Source organism: Rhinoderma darwinii, chromosome 1, assembly GCF_050947455.1.
Source record: "Rhinoderma darwinii isolate aRhiDar2 chromosome 1, aRhiDar2.hap1, whole genome shotgun sequence".
NCBI lineage: Eukaryota > Metazoa > Chordata > Amphibia > Anura > Rhinodermatidae > Rhinoderma > Rhinoderma darwinii.
In genome coordinates, this window is record NC_134687.1 from 149,520,472 (window position 1) to 149,545,728 (window position 25,257).

General features: G+C 42.8%; 1 protein-coding gene across 2 annotated transcripts in view; it reads left to right on the top strand.

The window, feature by feature from the left end:
- SCLT1 (sodium channel and clathrin linker 1) overlaps nt 1–25,257 on the top strand; it is a 188,538-nt gene that overhangs the window by 2,258 nt on the left and 161,023 nt on the right. For both annotated transcript variants that reach the window (XM_075860446.1, XM_075860445.1), the window contains exon 2: nt 11,230–11,276. The gene's annotated coding sequence lies outside the window, so the exon portion shown is untranslated. The remainder of the gene's footprint in view (nt 1–11,229; nt 11,277–25,257) is intronic.

The following is a 25,257-nucleotide window of genomic DNA, read 5'->3' on the forward strand; positions in this document are numbered from 1 at the left end:
CTGTTCGCGCATCACGCACCCATTGAAGTCAATGGGTGTGTGAAAACCACGCATGTCGCACGGAAGCAATTCCGTGGGACGCGCGTGATTCACGCAACAGCACTGTAAAGGATGAATGAAAACAGAAAAGCACCACGTTCTTTTCTGTTTACAAACATCCAAACGGAGTGTCATAATGATGGCGGCTGCGCGAAAAGCACGCAGCCGCGCATCATAAAGGGCTGACACACGGAGCTGTTAAGTGCTTTTTGCGCACGCAAAACGCCGCGCTTTTTGCTTGCACAAAACGCACACGCTCGTGTAAACTCGGCCTTACGGTGACACCAGATGTTTATAGTTTTTTTATGTCTTATGGCGTTTGCACAATAAAATAAGTTTTGTAAAAAATCATTCACTTTTTGTGTTACCTTATTCTAAGAGCCAGAACTTTATAATTTTTCCATCAATAAAGCCGTGCGAGGACTTATTTTTTGCGTAACGAACTGTAGTTTCGATCAGGACCATTTTTCGGTAAATGCAACTTTTTGATCTATTTTTAATACATTTTTTGGGAGGTGAAGTGACCAAACAATTGTGATTTTGGTACGGTATATTATTATTTTCTTTTACGGCGTTCACCGCGCGGGATAAATAACGAAATAATTTTGTAGTTCAGGCCGTTACGGACGCGGCGATACCAATTATGTATCGTTTATTTATATATTTTTATTAATAAAAAAGGACTGATAAGGGAAAAAAAGGGGGATTTTTTTAACTTTTAATTTCTTATTTTTACACATCTTTTTTTAACTTTTTTTTTTTTACTTTATTACTTTGTCCCACTAGGGGACTTGAGGGCAGGAGGCCCTGATCGCTATTCTAATACACTGCACTACATCCGTAGTGCAGTGTATTAGAACTGTCAGCTATTCACTGACAGCAAGCATAGTGGGTCCTGACTTTGTCAGGACCCACTAGGCTTCCGTCGATGGCATAGCCGGACGCCTTTGTTTGGTGTCCGGTTGCCATAGTAACCATCGCCGGCCGCTATCGTGTAGCAGGCCGGCGATGGTAACTTAACCCCTAAAAACCCGCGATCTCTATAGAACGCGGCTTTTAAGGGGTTAGACAGCGGGGACACAGCGATCGGTCCCCGCTGTAGGAGCTGCGGCAGCTGCTGTACGAGACAGCAGCTGTCACAGCTCCTGCACCTGTCGGGAAGACGGCCGAAACGGCCGTTATTCCTGCAACTTCGTATACACACCGCTACACACCTTCAACCTTGCGCATGCGCAGTGTAATATACACGGCCGCTGAAGACGCAGCCACATAATTTCACAGAGCATGCGCGGTGGAGTGTGTTCACCACGCATGCTCTAATTCAATAAAGAAGCACGTGGTACGGTTACGTCATTTTTGACGTAACCGTACAGTGTGAAAGCCGGAAACCGGAAGCAAGGCAGAAGACCAAATGGACGGGTCTGCACAGGAAGTGCAGATTTTGCATTGCTAAGGGGACGGCGACGGAGGAGGATATACGACGCTACAGCCATCTGATGAAACGTAAGTACATTGGAAAGTTATATCTTTTTCATTGTTTTATTTAAATAAATGTAATTTTTTAGTTCCGGAATACCCCTTTAACACTGTATGTAGGCATTCACTGGCAGGCACTTTTTTTGGAGGCACTCTGGTTGACCCTGTATATGGGGGACCCTCTGTCTGGCACTACATGGGGCGTTAGTCTAGCAGGCGCTAAGTATGAGGGCACTGTGACTAGGCCTTTGTATGGGTACACTCTGGTACGCACTGTATACGGGGGATACTATTTGGCACTGTACGGGGACGCTAGCTTTCACTCTCTGTCTTGCTTTATATTTGGGGACACTTTCTGGCATATAATCTGTATGGGAGCACTATAGTAATAACTGTGTATTCTGCTGCACCCCTGCCATTAGCTTATTGTCGCGGGGTGCTGCTTAAAGCCCAAAGCACATGTCCGTAGAACTCATCCGTAATTACAGACCCATTCACATCTAGGGCTGTCACGATACCAGAATTTGGAGTTCGATACCGATACTTCGTGTAGTGTTGCGATACTCGATACCAAAACGATACTTTGCCAAAAATAATAATTAAAAAAAGTTCTTCCATTTTCTGATGTGAGGCACGAGGTGTGATGAACTTTGAACCTCCATGTGCCTCACATTAAGGCCTCATTTAGACGAGCGTAATATATGCGCGTGCTTTTCACGCGTGTCGTACGCACCTATATTACTCTATGGGGCAGTGCAGACAATGCGTGAATTTTGTGTCGCGCGAGTGCGTTGCGTAAAACTCACAACATGTTCTATAATCGTGCGTTTTTTGCGCATCACGCACCCATTGAAGTCAATGGGTGCGTGAAAACCACGCATGCCGCACGGAAGCACTTCCGTGCGAACTGCGTGATTCGCGCAAGAGCTGTCAAAAGGATGAATGTAAACAGAAAAGCACCACGTGCTATTCTGTTTACAAACATCCAAACGGAGTGTCAAATTAGAGATGAGCGACCCGAACTTCACCGGGTTCGGCCGAACTCGTTTTGACCGAACCCGGCAAAAAATTTTCCGATACGCGACGTCAGGAGACAGTCACTGTCCACGGTGCTGAAAGAGTTAAACTGGTTCAGCACCCTGGACAGTGACTTCCGATCACAATATACATGAACGTGTAAAAAAAAAGAAGTTCTGACTTACCAATAACTCCCGGCTTCTTCCTCCAGTCTGACCTCCCGGGATGACAATTCAGTCCAAGTGACAGCTGCAGCCAATCACAGGCCAAGCACAGGCTGCAGCCAATCAAAGGCTGCAGTGGTCACATGGACTGCCGCGTCATCCAGGGAGGTGAGGCCGGATGACGAGAGGGACGCGTCACCAAGGCAACGGCCGGGAGACCGGACTGGAGGAAGCAGGAAGTTCTTGGTAAGTATGAACGTCTTTTTTTTTTTAATTCACAGGTTGGTGTATATTGTGATCGGAATTCACTGTTGAGGGTGCTGAAAGAGTTACTGCCGATCAGTTAACTCTTTCAGCACCCTGGACAGTGACTGACGTCGACTAGCCTCATCTCTATGATGGCGGCTGCGCGAAAATCACGCAGCCGCGCATCAGACACTGATGACACACGGAGCTGTCAAGTGCCTTTTGCGCACGCCAAACGCTGCGTTTTTTTGCCTGCGCAAAACGCACACGCTCGTGTAAATGAGGCCTAATAGTAATTAACCCCATCATGTTCCTCACAGTCATAATATACAACATTGGGTTAATGTGTAAGGTACATGATGGGGTTAATTACTATTAATGTGAGGCACATGGAGGTTCAAAATTCATAATACCTCGTGCCCCACAATAAGTGAAAGAAAGCAGTGTTTATTTTTTAACAGCGTGAACATCATAAATGGCGCTATAAATTTGTTATTACAGTCGTGACGATACAGAATGTGTGTTTTATGTATCAAAACTGAATGTAATGTTTATTGTAAAACGTGTGTTTTTTTTAACATTTCTTTTTTTACTTTTATATTTTTAAACTTTAATGCACTGGCATATATCTATCTATATGCCAGTGCATTCGCTTGTGTACTGATGGCACACAGGCAGTTGTTAGGACTCCCCTAAATATCTATGAACAACCAAGTGAAGGTATACGTTCAAATATTAAAGTGATATTTATTATCACTGCCTGAATGAATGTTTAAAACAAATTTATTGTAGAAATATTAAAACCTAGGCACTGCCCAAATAGATCTGGTAACGGGCATTGGCAGACAGATCCAACAACGGAAACAATGTGTCCAGAGCGTTTGCTCAATCTCGCTGTTATATTCCTAAATATGAACACCTGTATCAGCAGTAGCACATTTTATCTGGTCTGTTTGACGTGTCCTATTCCCTACGCGTTTCTGCACCCCCAATTTATTTAGGGGAGCATCCTCAGGGGTAACACAAATAATAGTTATTGTTGCTGGTCAGCACAAAAGTACTGTCAGTTTCTCCCGGCGCGTATATGACACTGGTGTCTTGTCCCCTGAGGATGCTCCCCTAAATAATCGGGGTGCAGAAACGCGTAGGGAATAGGATACGTCCGTGGCAAGCAGACCAGATAAAATAGTTCCGGGCTCTACTATAGCTCCAGTATAGTTCCGGGCTCTACTATAGCTCCAGTATAGTTCCGGGCTCTACTATAGCTCCAGTATAGTTCCGGGCTCTACTATAGCTTCAGTATAGTTCCGGGCTCTACTATAGCTCCAGTATAGTTCCGGGCTCTACTATAGCTCCAGTATAGTTCCGGGCTCTACTATAGCTCCAGTATAGTTCCGGGCTCTACTATAGCTCCAGTATAATTCCGGGCTCTACTATAGCTCCAGTATAGTTCCGGGCTCTACTATAGCTCCAGTATAGTTCCGGGCTCTACTATAGCTCCAGTATAGTTCCGGGCTCTACTATAGCTCCAGTATAGTTCCGGGCTCTACTATAGCTCCAGTATAGTTCCGGGCTCTACTATAGCTCCAGTATAGTTCCGGGCTCTACTATAGCTCCAGTATAGTTCCGGGCTCTACTATAGCTCCAGTACAGTTCCGGGCTCTACTATAGCTCCAGTACAGTTCCGGGCTCTACTATAGCTCCAGTACAGTTCCGGGCTCTAATATAGCTCCAGTACAGTTCCGGGCTCTAATATAGCTCCAGTATAGTTCTGGGCTCTAATATAGCTCCAGTATTGCTGATTGGACCGTGTCAGAGCGATAAGTAGCATGCCCCCTGCCATTTACATTAAAAAAAACGCCCCATTGACAGTTCAGGGGGTTATTTACATATTGAGCGCCAATTATAACGGCCCAGATATCTAAATTATGTTTCTAGCCTCCTCCGTTATTTAAAGTGACACAAGGTTTGTTCAGCCCTGCCTATTACCAAATCAAATTTTTATTTGATTTTTCACAATCCAAAAAATGCATACAATGACAATTTAAAAAGTCCTAAAATTTCAGATACTGTACATAGTTACACATATCACATATAAATTGGGACATTCTTCAAGTAAGTATTACACATGGTTTCTAAAGGTATATGGTCATTGTGCATTTCAGAACCAAACAATGGGTCAATCCAGAACCCAAGAAATTAGCATGTGAAATGAAAAGATATGAGAAAATAAAATACAATTAAAAAACAAAAAGAAACCTATTGAACATGTCCACCTTATCTGTACCCGAAATGTCGTCTGTTATAAGGAGACCTCTGTGTTAAACTAAAATTTTAGCCAATCGTGAATACCGTATTACCTGGATCACTTTTATTTGACCCACAATGGAAATTCAATAGCATGAATCCAATATCCCAAACTTAGATGTATGTCTGTAAACAATACACATGTGCTTACAAAATATTTTCTAGCGATGGGTGCTCTACCCCTTGGGTTTTGGAGGCCAGATATTGGATCCAGGGTTCCCAAATAGAACTAATTTTAGTTAATTTATTAGATCTTAGCGCATGTATTCGTTCCATTATAAAAGCAATGTCCACTAGATTCGTGAGCTCGGGGATAGAAATGGTAATATTCAGTTTCCATGACCTTGCTAAAGCCCTGCCTATTACATACTGCACTCAGCTGCACATACATGGGCTGGTGAATGGTTCTCTTTAACCACTTGGTTGTCAAGAGTTTTGGGCCAATTTTCACATAGACAACTAAAATCTAAATTATAAAATTCAAACCTCATATCATACCCCCAAGCCCCATATTTTCTGAAAGTAGATACCTGGCACATTGGGAAAATGCCACCTAACATGTTAAATTAATGGAGCGCTTTCATGTAATTTGACATCAAATCGTAACGTTTTCTAGAAAAAACAAAGTCGTGTTTAAGACCAGGGTCAGCTCAAAGTTTGTGTGGGTCCTTGGGGTGACACAGACTTAGTGGGCCCCTTTGCTGGGGAATTCACAGCGGCAGTAAAATGGCAGTTTGTGCCCGCTTATAGAAGCTGGGCCCTGTTTATGCCCCGATATCTAAGTTAGGCCCCCGGTTTGTACCCCCTGTAGATGGTGCCCCCTGTAGATAGTGCCACGGTGCACCCTGTAGATAGTGCCGCGTACACACACGCCCCTTTGCAGATAGCGCCTTTGGGGCTCCATCTAGAAGTGTAATCCCCAGCCAGTGCGTTGCCGACTCTCTGGCAGGGGATTCCTCTCCTGGAGTAGCCGCTGACGTCACGGTTTATATATGGACAGTGACGTCAGGAGTTCCTCCTGGACCGGAATCCACGGCCAGAGGGTTGGCAACGCTCTGTGCGGGAATTGTGCGCCTGGAGGAGCCCTTGATGTCACCGTTAATATATATGGATACGGACGTCAGGGGCTCCCTCTAGGCGTGCAATATCCAGCCAGAGCGTCAGCAACGCTCTGGCCGGGGATTCCGGTCCAGGAGGAATTCCTGACGTCACAGGCCATATATAAACCGTGACGTCAGCAGCTACTCCAGAGGAGCTAAAAAGGCAGCGTAAAGCACCCGTGGCTGAGTGGGCCCCCCCCCCCCCCCAGTGCAGTGGGCCCACGGCCCTTGCCTGGATTCGCCGGATGCTGAGACCGGCCCTGCCTAACACACACGAGATCTAGATGCACATCTCTCTACAAAATTATTAAAATTAAAGAAACCAAAAATCTCGACATGTGGCCTGAATAGGCACAGGGGGTAACTGGAAAGCTGTACAGGGGGAGACATGGAAGTAACAGACTATCTAAATTATCATGTTCATGAAAAAAAGCTTCTTCACTTATGAGACCCCCTTTCCCCTATACTTGGCTATTGTCTAACTGTTCAGAAATTCTGTACTAACTTAAAAACAATGGGGCAGATTTACACATTTCAAAATGCCACAGAATTTTGGCTTACATGTTGTGCACCACTCTTAACAGTTTTAGGTTTTTTTTTTCCGACGCACTCGGCAAGGGCGGTGGAAAAGTGTGGTTTAGCAGTATGGGGTGTGGGTTAAAAATGTGACACTGTGCGACGCCAACCAAGAGTTGGTACAGTATAAGGCCTCATTTACACAAGCGTGTGCGTTTTGCGCATGCAAAAAACGCAGCGTTTTGCGTGCGCAAAAGGCACTTAACAGCTTCGTGTGTCATCAGCGTATGATGCGCGGCTGCGTGATTTTTGCGCAGCCGCCATCATTATGACACTTTGTTTGGATGTTTGTAAACCGAAAAGCACGTGGTGCTTTTCTGTTTAGATTCAGAGTTTGACAGCTGTTGCGCGAATCACGCTGTTCGCACGGAAGTGCTTCCGTGCGACCTGCGTGGTTTTCACGCAACCATTGACTTCAATGGGTGCGTGATGCGCGAAAAACGGCGAAATATAGAACATGTCGTGAGTTTTACGCAGCGGACTCACGCTGCGCAAAACTCACGGACTATCTGCACTGCCCCATAGACTTGTATAGGTCCGTGCGACCCGCGTGAAAAGCACGCGTGTCGCACGGACGGATATCACGCTCGTGTAAACGAGGCCTAAGGACGAGAAAAGTGTTTAGCTAGATGTGCCAAATTTATCTTTTAACGTAAACCACTAATTTTGGCATGTTTTCTTGACTGACTTGTCTAAGTTTACACGGTCTTCAACTTATACGGTATTAGTAAATTTGCCCCAGTATCAACTGAGGCATGAAAATCATTGCAGCTTTGTCTCACTGAGGGATCATGTTAGGGCCTTTTGACATCAGCGTTCGCTTTCTGTTGATGGGTTCCGTCTGAGCTTTCCGTCAGAGGAACCTATCAACGGCAAGGCAAACTTAAACCAAAGCTTTGCCTTTCCGTTGATGGGTTCCCCTAATGGAAAGCTCAGATGGAACCCACCAACGGAAAGCGAATGCTGATGTGAACACACCCTTACTCAGTGGGGGGTGTGGATGTACCCACATACACAGGTCACTTTTGGAGGATGGCTATTTTGCCTTTTGAACAATCCATCTTCTAGTATGACTTAGACCAGGGGTCTCAAACTCGGGCGGGTAAATAGGCCGCACATAGAAAAAATTAGAAATTGACGGGCCACATTACTTTCAAATTTGATAAAATACCAAATTATTGTTAATCAATTACTTATTTGAGCTACTATAATAATACTACAGTACTATAATAATAGCGCTAGGTTTAAACTTACCGGAAAGTTGTGCATTTACTCCACGTGCCTATTTTAACAATCCAGTTTTCCAGTTCACCTGTCTCTAAATGCAGTCTGGCTGCTCAGTTGGCAGCGTTTGGCAGACACAAGGATTTCAAAATTGGGCAGCCCCTTTATGATAGTGCCACAGTGCCCTCTGTAGATGGTGCCACACACGTGCCCTCTGTTGATAGCCCCGTTGGAACTCCCTCTAGGAGTGGAATCCCAAGCCAGAGCATTGCCGATGCTCTAACTGGGCATTCCTCTGCTGGAGGAGCCCCTGAAGTCACCGTCCATATATGGACAGTAACGTCAGGGGATCCACCTGCACTGGATTCCCTGGTCAGAGAGCTCTGGCCGGGGATTCCTTTGCTGGAGGAGCCCCTTAAGTCACTGTCCATATATGGACAGTGACTTCAGGGGCTACTCCAGCATAGGAATCCCCGGCCAGAGTGTCGGCAACGCTCTGGCTAGGGATTCCACTCTTAGAGGGAGCCCCAATGGATCTAACTACAGTGAGGGGGGTGTAGCGCTGTCAACAGTGTGGGGTGCTATCTACAGGGTGGAGTTGCTATCTACAGGTTTTCTGTGGCCATTGCTCACCTATCACCAACCATCCAACAGCGTGCAAAAGGGACTGTGCTCCTTCATGACGTCCTGAAGTTGCGCCGATGTGCTTTTCCTTCAGCCTGCTCACTCTTCTCCCGAGGGAGCCTCGGTGCCCACCGGGACGCAGATGATAGCCTCAGGGGCCCTCAGCGGGCCATATGTTTGAGACCCCTGACAAAGACTATCTCAATTGCTCAGACTTTTCAGTGTATACTTATGTCCTAGGCTAAACACTCCACTGCTGTTGTGTCTGTCGGAGGGAGGTAAGGAAGGGAGGTTTAGGGTGTAGACCGATTACTAGTTCTCATGGTGGAGCAGAAAAATCAGTGTTTTGAGGCAGGGAGAACTTGGGGCGCTCACTCAACACTGATCTGAATCCTCTGCAAGTTTATTAGAGGAAGGCACGGAGTGTGGAGAATATCATATCAGCTACAGCTCCTTCTGTAGCTGAGCTCAGGTAAATCTGTCAGAGAGAGAGCCTGCAGAGGATGAACTGCTGAATAAATTTATTATACAAGTGGCATTGTGGTCTAGAATATTGTTACTACTGATGTGTACACAAAATGGAGGGGATTCATTAAGACTGGTGTTTTATGCGCTAGTCCTAATCTGAAGTGCATTGGAGTAAAATTTGCCAAATCTATTAAGAGGTGCACGCCTCTTTTTTTGGCACATCTAGGGCTGTGCTAAAGTCAGACTGAAATCTCAGAAAAATATATGAATAAGTTTGAGGGACTGCTGTTGGCCATACCCTTTCTGCTAAACCCTGTCCCCTTTTCGCAACTTATAGCACAAATATTGCAGCTTTTCTACAGCAAAATACTTGCAAAAACCAATTAATTTTTCTGAAAATTCATCTGGAAAGTCATGTCGCATAAACAGATCAGATACATTTATTGATCAATAGAAAAGAGTTCCATACATTGTATCTACTAGAAAATCCTTATGTTGTCCAGACAGGGGGTGGTTTTTCATACTGATGACCTATCCACAGGATAGGTCATAAGTATATGATTGGTGGGGGGTCCGGAAGCTATGCAGTGGTCACAGATGGCCTCTGCGCCGGAAACATATGGTTTCTGCGCTGGAAGCAGATGGCTCCGGTCACAGTATAGCGGCCATGCTGCAGTAAGGGTCCATTTACACGACCGTAAAAAAAACTCCGTAATTGCGGACCGCAATACGGTCCACAATTATGGATCCGCCCGGTTTATTGGCCGCGGACACCTTTCCGTATCGCTATGGACAGGTGTCCGTGCCGTAGAACCGTGCCAGGAAATATGGAGCATGTCCTACTCTTCGGATTTTGCGGGCTGTGCTCCTATACTTTGAATGGGAGCACGGCACGAAAATGCGGGCACAGTGGTGTGCATGAGGCCTTGCCCAGCACGGCCGCCATACAGTGTACGGAACCATCTTCTTCCTGCACCAACTACTGAATGGCTTCCAACAGCGGATCGGTGCGGGGTCCGGTTGTCGGACCCCCACCAATCATACTGATGACCTATCCTGTGGATAGGTCATCAGTATGGAAAAGTGCCCCGTACCTGGACAACTGCTTTAAATTTACTGGTATAATACAAGCCATTTAATTATTGATGTAAATGCTCTATGAAACCCATATATCAGGATGTCTGTGTCATGAAGTGAGACTAAAGTGTACCTCCAGCGCTTTACATCTCCCTAAAAGTAAATCTGTCCGCTTAATATGCTGCCCAGCTACGGGTCCGTACCCCAAGTAGCCGGGCAAAAATTTTTCAGCGGAGCGCTGAAAGAATACACCGTGTACTTAGGGGCGAAAACTCCCTCCGCCCTTTAGGCCAGCGATTGACTGACCGCTGTGTATACATGTATGCACTGGAGACTTGGTCACCTGTATAAACTAATAGTATAATTTGTCTTTATATAGCTAATGCAGCAGACCATGACACAGACCAAGTGCCGCTATTGATGGTGTCATAAACCACCCACACCACGTAGAGAAAAATCCTGATCTCAGGGAGGGGGATTGGCCTGTCTCCAGGCATAAAGCTGCATACTGTATTTAAATCTTTCATAATTGTATCCTTCTATAAATAGAAATGCCCTGTGTATAGCGGAAGCTCACTGGAACCTATAATGGTACTGAATGGGACAAGCTTGGTGTAGGCTAGAATTAGAGATTGATGTGAGCTGTTGTTATATTGCCTTGAGCTGCAGCAATTCCTTGAACAAGGAGGCAAGATCGTAATATGTTTTTATTTTATAGTGTGTTTTCCGTTGGCCTAATATTGGAAACCTCTTATACTCTATTCATATCCGATCCATTTTCTTCAGTTCGTCATTTATGTAATGGCCCGTCATTATTCTCATGAACATTTTTATTTTTAATAGCTATTGTAAGGGACCACGTAATTCTGAATGATCTCAATTTTAATTATGTCGGAACTTCATGTTTTTAGGAGCAGTGAAATGGCAAGCGTAGAAATTGAGTTCCTTCGAGATCAAGGTGAGTAACTCTTAACATTTTGTAACCGTCACGCTACCTGGTTGCAAATCCAATGAATAGAATCCTGTGTCTTCTTTTACAAAACTGCTAGGGTATATTCACACAGACTTTTTTGCATGGAAACCGCGCCAAAAAGCAGACAAAAATGCCTCCCACTGATTTCAATGGGAGGCGGAGGCATTTTTTTCCCCACGAGCAGAAAAAAACACTCGCGGGGAAAAAAGAAGTGTCATGCACTTTCTACAGGCGTTTCCGTCTTTGACCTCCCATTGACATCAATGGGGGGCAGAAAAAGCGGTTTTCGCAGCGTTTTTTGCCTGCAGCGCTCAATGGCTGCGCCCGAAAAAGCCGAGAAACGTCACAAAAAAACATGGCAAAGAGTGCAGGCAGGTCAAAATCATCTGGCTCAAAATTCCTCCAGGGATTTTTCCGCCTGCAAAAAAACAGGGCCATAAGGAGTTTTCCAGACATTAACCCTTAATTTTTGGTTTAATGACCGAGCCCCATTTTTTTCAAATCTGTTGTGTCATTTTATGTGGTTATAACGTTGTAGTTCTTTTACTTATCCAAGTGATTCTGAGGTTGTTTTCTTGTGACAGGTTGTACTTTGTTAGTGGTAAATTTTGGTCTATACATTCTCTGTTTATTTGGGATAAAAACACCAAAATTTAGCGACCAGTTAGAAAAATTAACATTTTTCTTAATATTTATTTCTTTGCTTGTGAGAGATAGTTATGGTAAATGCTAAATATGAACTATTTTGTGTGCTATATGTCTACTTTATGTTGATATTTATTTTTTAAACATCCTTCTAGGTTTTTTAGGATGTTTATAGCAGCAATGTTTCCCATGTTCAAGAAAATTTGTAATTACCTATTTAACTTTTAAATATCAATACAGTTCAGAAGTGGCTTATAGTGGCCTATATTCATTTTAGGTTTGTAGTGAGAATTTAGACCCCCCCCTAAAGTATTTCAAATAATTTATTAGAATAGGGCCATGTGAATGTGAAATTGTTAGGTTTTTAATAATATGTCGTTTTTGCCCAACGTTATTCATTTTCACCAGGATTATAAGAGAAAAGGCACCCCAAAATGTGTAACACAATTTCTCCCGAAGTACAGCAATAACTCGCATGTCGCCGTAAACTGTTATTTGGACACATGGCAGAGCTCAAGAGGAAAGAGCACTGTTTGCTGAATTTATTCGATTTTGTCAGTGAAAATGAAAAGCTACATTTTTCCCAATAAAAAGTAGTCTTTGCTCAAAATTTTTAATTTTCTCAAGGAAGAAAGGGAAAAAAGCACCCCAACATTTGTAAAGCAAATTCTTCCGTCGTAAACAGCTGTTTTGTCACATGGCAGCTCTTAGAAGGGAAGGAGCGCTATTTTAGTTTTGAAGCTCAAATTTTGCTGGAATGGCTTGAATGCCATGTCACATTTACAAAGCTCCTGGGAATGGCAATACACCATATGTGGTCGTAATCTGCTGCCTGGGCACATCGCAGGGCTCAGAAGGGAAAGAGCACCATGCAACATTGAGGCTTACTTTGGTGAAATTGACTTCATTGTGCCGTGATTACAGAGACTCTGAGATGTTGAATTATTAAAAACCCCATATAGAAGTGACCCCATTTTGGAAACTATACCCCGCATGGCATTTAAGTTGTTGTGAGCATTTTAACAATACAAACCGTTTGTGCATTAGTTGCTGCAATCGGGTGGTGCAGAATAAGCATGTAAAAAAAAGTCACATCATTTAGAGCAACATTTTTCGTTCCCAGCAGGGACCCCTGCAGAAATTCCACTGTATATTTATTATGTTGTTTCTTTTGTGAACTGTAGTATTTTATAGGTATTTTTTTTTTTTCTATTGCCTGAACACACAGCAGGGTCCAATAGAGAAGGAATACCCTGTGGTTTTTAGGGGAATTTATAGAATTTTTTTTTTTTTTCTTGAGTGATTGCAAACACACAATAGTGCCTGAAAAAGGCTCTGAGGTTCCAGAAATTAAGAAAGTCCTACAGAAATTAACCCGTTTGTTAAAGAGAACCTTTCACCTGCCCATACATTTAAATAACCCCCTGAACTGTCAATGAGGCGTGGAACATTTCTGTGACACTGTCCAATCCACTACGGACAGTGCCACAGCAAGAGCTGGAGAGAGGAGAGCGTGTGCGCGTGCACACACTCACTCTTCAGCTCGCGGCAGACCAGGACAAGACTGTGTGAACTCTCGTGAGAGATCACGCAGTCTTGTCGTTCTTGTCTGCCGAGAGCTGAAGAGTGAGTGAGAGCGCTGCGCCCCCTTGCCAATTACACGCCCCATTGACCGTTCAGGGGGTTTTTTAAATATCAGGCGCCACATATAACGGCACCGATATCTAAATAATGGAGGAGGATAGGAATTTTTTTTTAAAGTGCCCCAGGGTTTGTGCAGCCCTGCAGAAAGGCTCTCTTTATGTGACACTATTTATGGTATTTGTATTCATCTAGTGGGATAGGGAGGATTTTTAGTTCTCGAAGTGATTGAAGTCAAAATGAAAATCCCACAGTGGAGATAGAGGGAATGGCAGGTCCCATTACCAACCTACACATCTTTCCATTAAAACCAGGCCCAGAAAAATAAATTTTTAGCGAAATCTCTTCAAAAAAAGATTTGCTGAGAAAACCCAGCTTTCCTGAATTCTTTCTTCTCATCCAGCTTTGCAACCAGGGTGAGATATAAACTCCCTCCATTGCTATTCCAGCTGTGGGCCTACAGTGTATAGCGAGAATTTTTAGTTTTATTTTGGGGCGTATTTAATGCATAGTTATCAACATTTTGAATTTACATATTTTTCTGGGGCATTTAGGGTGTGGCTTTGGTGGGTGTGTCTTATGGGGCCTTGACTTATCTGGGTGTGGCTAATGGGCAATACTTTCTTCCCAGAATCTCTGCATACAAAAATTTCTGAACTAGTTTGGCTATCAACTACTATGGTGGCCAGTATCTTCTGGTTATCCGGTTGAATACAGGCAGGTGATGACTCACTACATTACTAGGGTTAGGCGATATGTGCTGACCACTACTGGTAGCGTAAAAACCAGCATAGATAGTGCCACACTCATTGCCCCTTGTGGATTGTGCCCCGCATAGCCCCCAGTAGGTGCCACACTCTTCCTCCTGTAGATAGTGCCACACGTCCCGTCCCCCCCCACGTGTCGGCAACTCTCCGACCGGGGTTTCCGGTCCAGGAGTAGCCCCTGACGTCACTGTCCATATATGGACAGTGGCGTCTGGGGGTTTCCCAAGACAGGAGTCAGCCAGAAAACTTGCAATACTCTGATGCCCTGATGGAATGTCAGAGCAGGGAGTGGATAGTTTCCTGCTGAGCCATAGTATTCAATTGTTCTGTATCTGTGTCCTGTGGACACAGATACAATTGAATATGGCAGTTTGCGGAACAGTAATTTTCCAGGACAGTCGCGGCATAGTCGGGACTATTGGCAGCCATGTTTTATCTTATCACAATTTGTCAGAAGGGATGAATAAAAAAAAATTTGAGGGTGTGATCAGTTTTGAAGGCTTTTTTTATTGCATAGGCCAGGTTTTGTGGGGCATGTTTTACACGTGTATTGTGTCCTTACTAATTGCTGATTTTGTGCACAGCCGCCTTTTTTTTGGGGGCCTCTGTTTTTTTCCTGTGCCAGGACGTTTATCCGAATCTGCAGCGGCTGGAGGCGATGTCTGTTGACTCTTCCATCGCTCCGGTGAAGGACCTGTGGGAGGAAGTCCCGTCACAGCGTGATTTTGCGAGATGACGCTGTGCAGTGAAACAAGCTAAACATTAATGAAGAGAAGTGTATGACGCTGATTGGTCAGCGTCATACACTTCTCTTTACAACGCCCACTTGGTAAAAAGTTAAAAAACGCCCAGTTGGTCATTAAGAACTAATTCGCATAAATCTAAAATTGTTCATAACTTGCTCAAAAATGATAAATAAATAACCACTGTTATCTACATTTCAGCGCCTATGAGATTAGGTAGGAGATAGGACACTTATAAACTGGTGAGAGAGCCTCTAAGTGAAAGGTAATTCGTTTTTTTTTTCCCCACTTTGACTCACGGAATGGACCAGCAGGCAATCTCTCAATGCAAGTCTATGAGACTCTCATCAAGACATTGCGTTAAGAGATTGACTTCCAGTCCACACAGCAGATGCTGTTCGATTCATGGAGTCCGAGGAGAGATCACGTGTAACATGACCCGGAGTGAGTCTTTCATTAAAAAAAACAAAAAACAGTTAATATGTCTTGGCGCTTATAGCACAGGAGTCTTATGCGATTGTCTTTTCAGACACAAACAGTGATGAGGAGTTCCAATTCTTTTTTACATCTTCCTCTAGTGATATTGAGGAACCTCCTCAGAGGCGCAAAAGAAGTGGCGTTTAGAGTCAGACTACTGTAAGCAACACCATCTCGCTGCCCCCTACAGAGCCCGAATTCCTTATTTTATTGCCCCTTTGGGAAGAAAAGCGTACACCACGAGTAACCGGGAAAAAGATTTATTTTATTTGTGTTTTTTTTTTTTGGGGTGAGTTAATACAAAACTTAAACACAAAGCAGTTTTTTGCCCCTCACCCAGTCTTCCATTTTTCCAGAACCCAGAGATGGGTACTTACTAATTAAACAGAAATGTTGACATTTTGAGGGCTTTTGTTGTTTATGGGCCTTTATAAAAAACCCACATTCATTACATATTGGACTACAGACATCCTCGCTCAAACCCCAATGTACCGTGCTGTAAATCCTAAAAACTCATGTTAGCTCCATTCACAAGGAGCAATCTTCAGTAATGTATGGGGAGGAACTATCGTTCATACGATCGTTCGTCCCCATACAATTTCATCATTTCGACAGCACATCCCCTTTTTACTCAGACAGATGTCATGCTGACTAGCTACCATTTTTTGGCCACATAGCGTTTGCTCGTTTATCGGCTGTTCTTTGCCCTGTTTACATTCAAACCCCTCCCCTCCTTTCTGCAGTTGATTGACACTCTGCTCATAAGCAACTGCGGAGGGGAGGGGTTGGAGCTCAATATACTGGACACTTTCTGGTTCGCCAGATTCTGAAAAAACTAATTTGCATATGGCACGTGGCAGAATAAAACATTTTTTCACCTTGATGAAAGGCCATATTTTACACTGGTATGTTTCTACTCCTTTACATTATAGCTGACTTGTGGTTTTAGCTGTTTTGTAGGCTATAATCTGATAACCGTTTCCCTTTAACTGGTTGCCTGCACAGGACGAGAATACTCGTCCTGAGTGGTGGGTACTTGTGGCATTAGGACAAGTATTCTCATCCTGTGTGACAGCCAGTGTCTGCGTGCCATGATGAGCCGGGCAGCGGCTGTAACGGCTTTAATACACAGCCACAGCCCCACTCTATCGGCAGAGAGACGAGAAACCTCTTCTCTCCGCCGTTAACCCCTTGAATGCAGCGATCAAAGCTGATCGCGGCATTCAAAGCTAAAGTGAGAAGGGGGTCTCCCCTTTGATCACATCACAGAAAATCGCTGTGACGCGATCAATGACTATACCTGGTGTGGGCAGACAGCCCAGGGTCCATTGAGGGATACCAGGGCTGTCTGACCATATTTCCTGTTGTTAGGGCATAACTAAGTATGCCTTAACAACTGACTTTGTACAATCAGTACTGGCATATAGATTTAAAAATCAAAATGAAAAATCCCTCTATGGGATAAAAAAAAAAAGTGTTAAATAAAATAAAAATACACAAATAAAAATTTTTTTACAATAAATAAACTTTTCAAGTCTCCAAACATGAAATAATATACACATATTTGGTATCGCCATGTCTGTAACAACCTGTACAATAAATGTATAACGCTATTTATGATCGGTGTATGGTGTAAAAAAAAAACAAAAGAGAACTGCTTTTTTCCTACGTTTTTGCCAAAATAAAATCAATATAAATTAAACGATAATGTATATGTACCTACATAAAGTACAACTCGTCCCGCTAAAAACAAAGTCTCATACAGCTACGTCGGACAAAAAATGAAAACTCTATGAGCGCCGGGATGCAAAGAGGGAAATATACAAAAAATTGTTCGGTCCTCGAGGCTAAAGTTAAGGGGCTATGGAATAACATAACAAAATAGCACATACTCGCCTTTTCAAATCCCCTGTCGCTCCAATCTGTATTTACATTGCTGAAATTACCTGTGGGCAGTGATCAACTGGAGGGAGGGATCATGTGCCTAAATAGCAATATAAACCGGGACCAATGGGAGACCACTGGACCAGCGGCACAGTATTTAAATGGGAAATATAAGAATTCCACTGTGATGCTCCCCTCCCCTCCTGCTTGTAAGACACTGACTGCACGGCTGAGATGTCCTGCTGCAATGTAACGTGAGCTGCTGTATAGTAAAAGTAAGTTACAAGCAGGGCAGCTCCTCATTGCTTGCATGGACAGGAGCCATCCTGCTTGTAACAGGTGGGAGAGTGTTTAGGATGGTTACTGCCCCGCAGAGGAAATTGCACAGCAAGAACTTCAGACGTCACAGGTATAAGATGCTGAACAGAACTGTAATCCAACAGAGGCACATTCTTCATGGTTACAATATTTGGTACAGAAAAAACAAGGGGGAGAATTTCCTCCAGCTCACCTAGTCACAGGTAGGGTGGTCAGCACACGGATCCTCGTGTCGGCACACGCAGAGGGATAAGGCAGAAAAAAGAAGGTTGGAACCAGCGCTGGGAATAATGATTCTGTTTAAAACAGGAAACTATTTCCAAGTTTTAATGTTGATTTGAATAAAAACAGTGAACAGAAAAATGGTGGTGACGGGCAGGTAATGTCCAAAAGTTCAGGGGGTGTTGAGAGATAGGCGGTAGCCTACGCGTTTCAGACCCTATCTGGGTCCTTAGTCATGGCTTGTAATTTTACAAGCCATGACTAAGGACCCAGATAGGGTCTGAAACGCGTAGGCTACCGCCTATCTCTCAACACCCCCTGAACTTTTGGACATTACCTGCCCGTCACCACCATTTTTCTGTTCACTGTTTTTATTCAAATCAACATTAAAACTTGGAAATAGTTTCCTGTTTTAAACAGAATCATTATTCCCAGCGCTGGTTCCAACCTTCTTTTTTCTGCCTTACAATATTTGGTACATAAGCTTGATGGTTTCCCTAATAAATAGGCTCTATACTTATCCGTTTCTGCTATAACTAGTGAGAATGGGACATAGTTTTGGGTAATGGTTCAGTCTCCAGTTAGAGGCTCTGTCACCAGTTTATAAGTGCCCTATCTCCTACCTTATGTGATAGGCGCTGTAATGTAGATAACAGTGGCTTTTATTTTTAAAAACTATCGTTTTTGAGCAAGTTATGAGTCAACAGACATCGCCTCCAGCCGCTGCAGATTCGGATAAATGTCCTGGCACGGCTGGATGCGATGTCTGTTGACTCTTCCATCGCTCCGGTGAAGGATCTGTGGGAGGAAGTCCCGTCACAGCGTGATCTCGCGAGATCACGCTGTGCAGTGAAACAAGCTAAACATGAATGAAGACAAATGTATGACGTGGATTGGTCAGCGTCATACACTTTTCTTTACAACGCCCACTTGTTAAAGACTAAAAAAAAAACGCCCAGTTGGTCATTAAGAACGAATTGGCATAAATCTAAAATTGTTCATAACTTGCTCAAAAATGATCGTTTTTTTAAAATAAAAACCACTGCTGTTCTCTACATTACAGCGCCGATCAGATTATGTAGGAGATAGAGCACTTATAATCTGGTGACAGAGCCTCTTTAAACTTGTGGTGCAGGGGATCTTTGTTCTCATATGACATGCTGTTCTCACACGCATCACTTTCTCTCTCTCCTCCATCACTCACCAACTGTCACTATATTAACTACTTCCTGACCGCCCACTGTCTTTTGACGTCAGGCGGTGCATGTCCCGAGCCTACAACGACGTCTTTTGGCGTTGCTGTAGGAGAGGCTCATGAGCGCTCGTGTGAGCTCATCCTCTAAGCAGGAGCTGTAACTTACAGCTCCTGATGTTAGAGCAGCCTCCTGTACACAGCTGTGGTCGAAAAACATTCGGACCCCATCTGTTTAACCCTTTGATTACCAAGGTCCGTGACAGCGGCATGATCAAAGTGCATTCCCCTCTTTGATTGCGTCACCGGGATTCCAGTGATGCGATCAAACACCGGGGAATCCCTCTGCAGTCAGCCCTGGGGATCTACAAAGGACCCCAGGGCTGTCTGTTCCGTTTGCCTGCTGTTCGGGCACACTATGTGCTGCCCGATCACCAGCCTGTGTCATAGTGACACAGTGTAATGTATTCGCATACAGGAGTATGCTAATACATTACAAGTAAAAAAAGATACAAATAAAGTTATCCCTTGATGGGATTAAAAAAAAAAGTAATAAAAAAAGTCCCAAAAAGAGTCTTTATTTTGCATAAAACACATTTTATTGCCTCTACACTAAATAAAAACAAAAAACCTACACGTATTAGGTATCTACACAACCGTAATAACCTGAATAATTAATCTAATGGGTTATTTAGCGTGAAACGTGAACGGGATAAAAAAATAAACCAGAAAAACTATGCCTCACTATATTACTAGGGTTAGGCGATATGTGCTGACCACTACTGGTAGCGTAAAAACCAGCATAGATAGTGCCACACAAAATATATAGTGCTCTATGAAAGAGAACCTGTTCTAATACAAATACAGTTGCATTACATAACATAACATTAGGTGCTTAACGTATACACATAAGTGGGTTTGGGGCACACACCACATGCTCTTATGTCAGTCATCATTCACCTCACACTCCTTATCTTCCAAGACTCTATAACCTAACCAGGGGAAGGTCAGTATCCTATCCATCCATCCATCCATCCATCCATCCGTCCGTAAGATAAAAAGTAGTGCAGCGCAGCAGTCTGGCTTTGCTATGTAGGGAGACTTGGGGAGACAGCACTGTGCTGACCCATATGGTCCCGCTGCTCCCCTCTACCTGGCAGTCACATGGGAAGGGTTGAAGGCCCGCTCACCAATCTGGAAATATAAAGGAGCCACAACTGGAAAGAGTGGAGGAACTCTTAGTTAGCGAGTCTGTAGGGCCGCCTTCCCTACCCACAAGCTGTGCGTCATGGCTTCCTGTTAGAACAGAAGCCACGAAGTAGTGCCTGATCTGTTGCAAGACGATCCCCATTGACATATAATGGGGCTTCGTCGAGGTGTCCGTCGTTTTTGACGGGAAAAAATAGCGTTGCATACAGTAGTATATTTTCCTGGCAAATTTAACGTAATTGGGGACAGAACCTCCAACGCGGATGTGAACATGGCCTTAGAAGGTCCATAATGACAAATTTCATGAATGATTCTTTGTTCTCACTGTTTGATAAATGGAATAGTAAAGGCGTATCGTTATTGTTTGTATTAGTCTGAATCTAATTACACTACATCACACCCAATAAATGTATTTGACATTTTAAAGCGGCCATTTAAGGCATGGCTAATGACTTTGTCTGTCACCTTGCACATCTGCGTGCTGGTCAGTGGAGCGGTTTATGAGCTTCACTTCCAGCAATCCCCCGGTTGTAGAGATCTGTGTGCATTGTGTCCTTTTGTATGGAGAATGGCAGGCTTTAGACGTGAGTGTTCTATAGAAAATGTTATGTTCCTTTTCATTTGATCTTTTGTAAATCTTCCTTTTTTTTTTCCTTCTATCTCGTACTTCCATCTCCTTTGATTATGCTGAGACCAACAATGCATTTTAACCTTTCATTTTCAGCAAAGGAGCACTACAGAAAAAAAAAAATGGGGTTACAGATCATTCAAGTAAATTGTCAATGCGTTAGGCCTTGTTTACACAGCTGAAAATTTACGCTGATTCCTATTCATTTTCCGAGTCGGAATCCGCATGAATTCTGCTTGTAAAAAGCCCCCATTTGCTTTCAATGGAAACCATAATTTTCAGTGTGCGGAATTGTAAACTGCCTTAGTCCATGTTCAGACGTGGCAGAATTTTTCTGCTGAAAATGTTACTGCAGATTCGTTGCGAATTTGCAGCAACATTTTCATATTTGACAGGTAATTCAGACGTGGATATCACAGCAGACTTGCTGCAGATTTAAGCCTTTGCAATGCAAATGCTGAAATCCGCAGTGAAATTCTGCGGCTTCTCCGCAACATAATGTGCATGCTGCGGAGGGAAAAATCTGCACTGCAGCTTAAATTCTGCAGTTATTTTCCACAACATCTGAACGAAGTTTCCTAAAAATTTATAGAAACGCAAAAAATGGCTGCTGCAGAATTACCCAGCGGAATTCAACAGCAATTCCGCCATGTCTGAATGTGCCCTTAAGTCTTAATGTCGTGCTTAATTATTTTCTGCCATTTGTTTTCTATGACGCAGCAGTGTTGATGTATGTTACTGTATATATTTTGTATGTTGTATATTTTTCATTTGCATGTACTTTTTGCAAAACTTTTCGATTGGATCCGTGTTCAAAGGACCATTATTCTGCTCAGTTATGTTGGAAAAAAATCTTCAAAATCTCAATAAAAATACTGTTGATTTAACCGCTTCCCGACCGCCCACAGTAAATTCACATCGGCACTTGCTGGGCTCTGTGCAGCGCCAATGTGGATTCACAGTGGGTGTTAAAAGCACGATCAGGGTGTCTCAGAGTAGTGCTGACACACGGATCGTGCTGTTATCCCCTGCCTCAGGTCCCGATCATGTCTCCGGGACCAAATTGGTTCATGTCCCGGTCATGTGTTAGCAGGGAAAGTTTGTTGTAGCAACGAACTGGAAAGTTTGTTGCTACAACAAACTTTCCCAGGGACTGATTGCGGGTGCTGCAGTCGGTTGCATGGCAAAACCGGAGACCATACAACAGTCTCCGGGTCTTCCGTGCACGGCAGTCTATGAGGACCAGCCGGAGGCCGGTCCTCATAGGCTTCCTGTCAGTGACTCTCAGCGTCACACTGACCGTTTATAATACGTTACACTACCTAGGTTGTGTAATGTATTATAGCAGCCATCAGTGCTGCAGGTCTTCAAGTAAAAAGTAAAAAAAAAAAATAATAATTAAAATGTTTTATAAAAGTGTAAAAACAAGTTATAAGTTACAAAAACAGAAAATGCTTTTTTCCTATGATAAGTCTTTTATTATGGAAAAAAAATTACACATATTTGGTATCACCGTGTTCACAACGACCCAAACTATGAAACTATAATATTATTTTTCCCGCACAGTGAACACCGCAAAATAATTGAAAAACAATGTCCGAATCACTATTTTTTTTTGGGCATCACCCCTCCCAAAATATAGAATAAAAAGAGATCAAAATGTTGCATGTACCTCAACATAGTACCAATAAAAAACACAATCCGTCCCTCAAAAAACAAGCTCTTACACAACTTTTTTGACTGAAAAATAAAAAAGTTATGGCTCTCCGAATATGGTGACACAAAAAATAAATTTTATCAAAGTGATTTTATTGCGCAAACGCCACATAACATAAAAAAAGATATGCATATGGTATCGCTGTAATCGTATCGACCCGTAGAATAAAGTAAAATGTCATTTATACCGCATGGTGAACACTGTAAAAAAATAAAAATAAAAGACAAAAAGCATTGTCAGAATTTGTTTTTTTGTCACTTTGCTTGCCAAAAAAATCTAATAAAGTGATCAAAAAAAATCACATGTCCCCTAAAATGGTACCAATGAAAACTACAGATTGTTCCGCAACAAATAAGCCCTCACATAGCTCTGGAGGAGAAAAAATAAAAAAGTTCTGTCTCTCAGAATATAGCGACAGAAATTGTGCAGAGTGTCCAAAAGCGGATAAGATCGGGCGCCATTTATCAGTGCGACACCGGCCACATATCTATGAATTATTATTTATTTACCCTATGATTATACCGTCTTATTATGTCCTGATGTTCTCCTCACAGCTCACATATGCCCCCACATTATAAACTGAAATACCAGCAAAACCCCAAACAGAACTATTACCAAGCAAAATCTGCTCTCCAAATGGCGCTCCCACCCTTCTGAGCCCTACAGCGTGCCCAAACACCAGCTTACGTCCACATATGACATTTTATATTCGGGAAAACCCGCTCAACATTGTATGAGGTATTTGTCTTCAGTGGCACGAACTGGGCACAACATATTGTGCATTAAAATGGCGTATCAGTGGAAAATTTTAATTTTCACTTTGCACCATCCGCTGCGCATTAACGCATTTGCGCACCACGACTTAATAGCATGTCGTGGTGTGGGGTGTTATATATGGAGCGGGTTCATGCGCTGCGCCCGCGCCATATTCTGCAGGTGTCAGCTGTGTATTACAGCTGACGCCCGGGACTAAAGGACAGGAACAGCGATCGCGCTGCTACAGGAGCCTGTAAAAATGACATTATACTGCAATACATTAGTATTGCAGTGTATTGTACCAGCAATCTAATGATCGCCCGTTCCAGTCCCCTAGGGGGATTAATAAAATGTGTAAAAAAAAAAAAAAAAAAAAAAAAAAAAAAGTTTACTGAATAAAATATATAATATATTCAAAGTCCAAAAAAATCCCCTTTTCCCATGTTTCCTCTAAAGTAATGTAAGAAATAAAAAAATAAACAAAATTGGTATCACTGCATCCGTAAAAGTCCGAACTATTACAATATACCATTATTTAACTCGCACTGGGAATGCCGTAAAAAAGAGAATTTAAATGGCCAAAATCGCTGTTTTTTGGTCACCTTAGCTTTTTAAAAGGAAAATCCTAAAAAGTGATCAAAAAGTTGTATGTAAAAAAAAATAAAATCGTACCAATAAAAACTACAGTCCGTCCCGCAAAAAATAAGCCCCCACACCGCTCAATCGACCAAAAAAAAACAAAAACTGATGCCTCCCCGAATGTGTTGAAATCAAACGTTTTTGGGTTTTTTAACAAACAGTTTTTACTTTGTAAAAGTAGTAAAATATAAAAAAAACAGTAGAAATTTGGTATCACCGTAATCGTATTAAGTCTCAGAAAAAAAATAAGTTGTTGTTTTTACCACAAGATGAAAGCTGTAAAAACGAAACCCAAAAAACAATGGAGAAATCGCAGCTTTTTCCAAATTTCAGCCTGCAAAGAATTTTATTTTCAGTTTCCCAGTAAATTAAATGGTACTTTAAATGGTGTCATTAGAAACTAAAACTCCTCTCGCAAAAAATAAGCTCTCACACCACTCTAGTGACAGAAAAATAAAAAAAGTTATGGCTCTTGGAAAGTGGGGAGGGAAAAACTAAAATGTAAAAGCAAAAAATGGATCAGTCCTGAAAGGATTAATTAGTTTCGACTGAAAAAGCATTTGACCACGTGGGGTATAGCCGTACTCGTGAGAAATTGCTTTACAAATGTTGGGGTGCTTTTTCCTCCTTTTTATCCTTTTGTGAAAATGAAAAAAAATTAAACATTTTTGTGGAAAAAATGTTGATATTCATTTTCACGGCCTAATTCTAATAAATTCTGCAAAAGAACTGTGGTGTCAATATGCTCACTATACCCCTAGATAGATTCCTTAAGGGGTGTAGTTTCCCAAATGGGGTCAGTTTTGGGGTGTTTCCACTGGTTTGGTACCTCAGGGGCTTTGCAAACACCCAAAACCTATTCCATTTAAATTTGAGCTCCAAAAGCCAAATATTGTTCCTTCCCTTCTGAGTCATACCGTGGGTCAAAACAGCAGTTTATTACCACATATGGCGTATTGCCATAATCAGGACAAATTTCTTTACAAATGTTGGGGTGCTTTTTCTCCTTTATTCATTGTAAAAATTTAACATTTCTATGTTTTTTCATAAAAAAGTAGATTTTCATTTTCAAGGTCTAATTCCACTAAATTCAGCAAAAATAAACTGTGGGGTTAAAATGCTAACTAT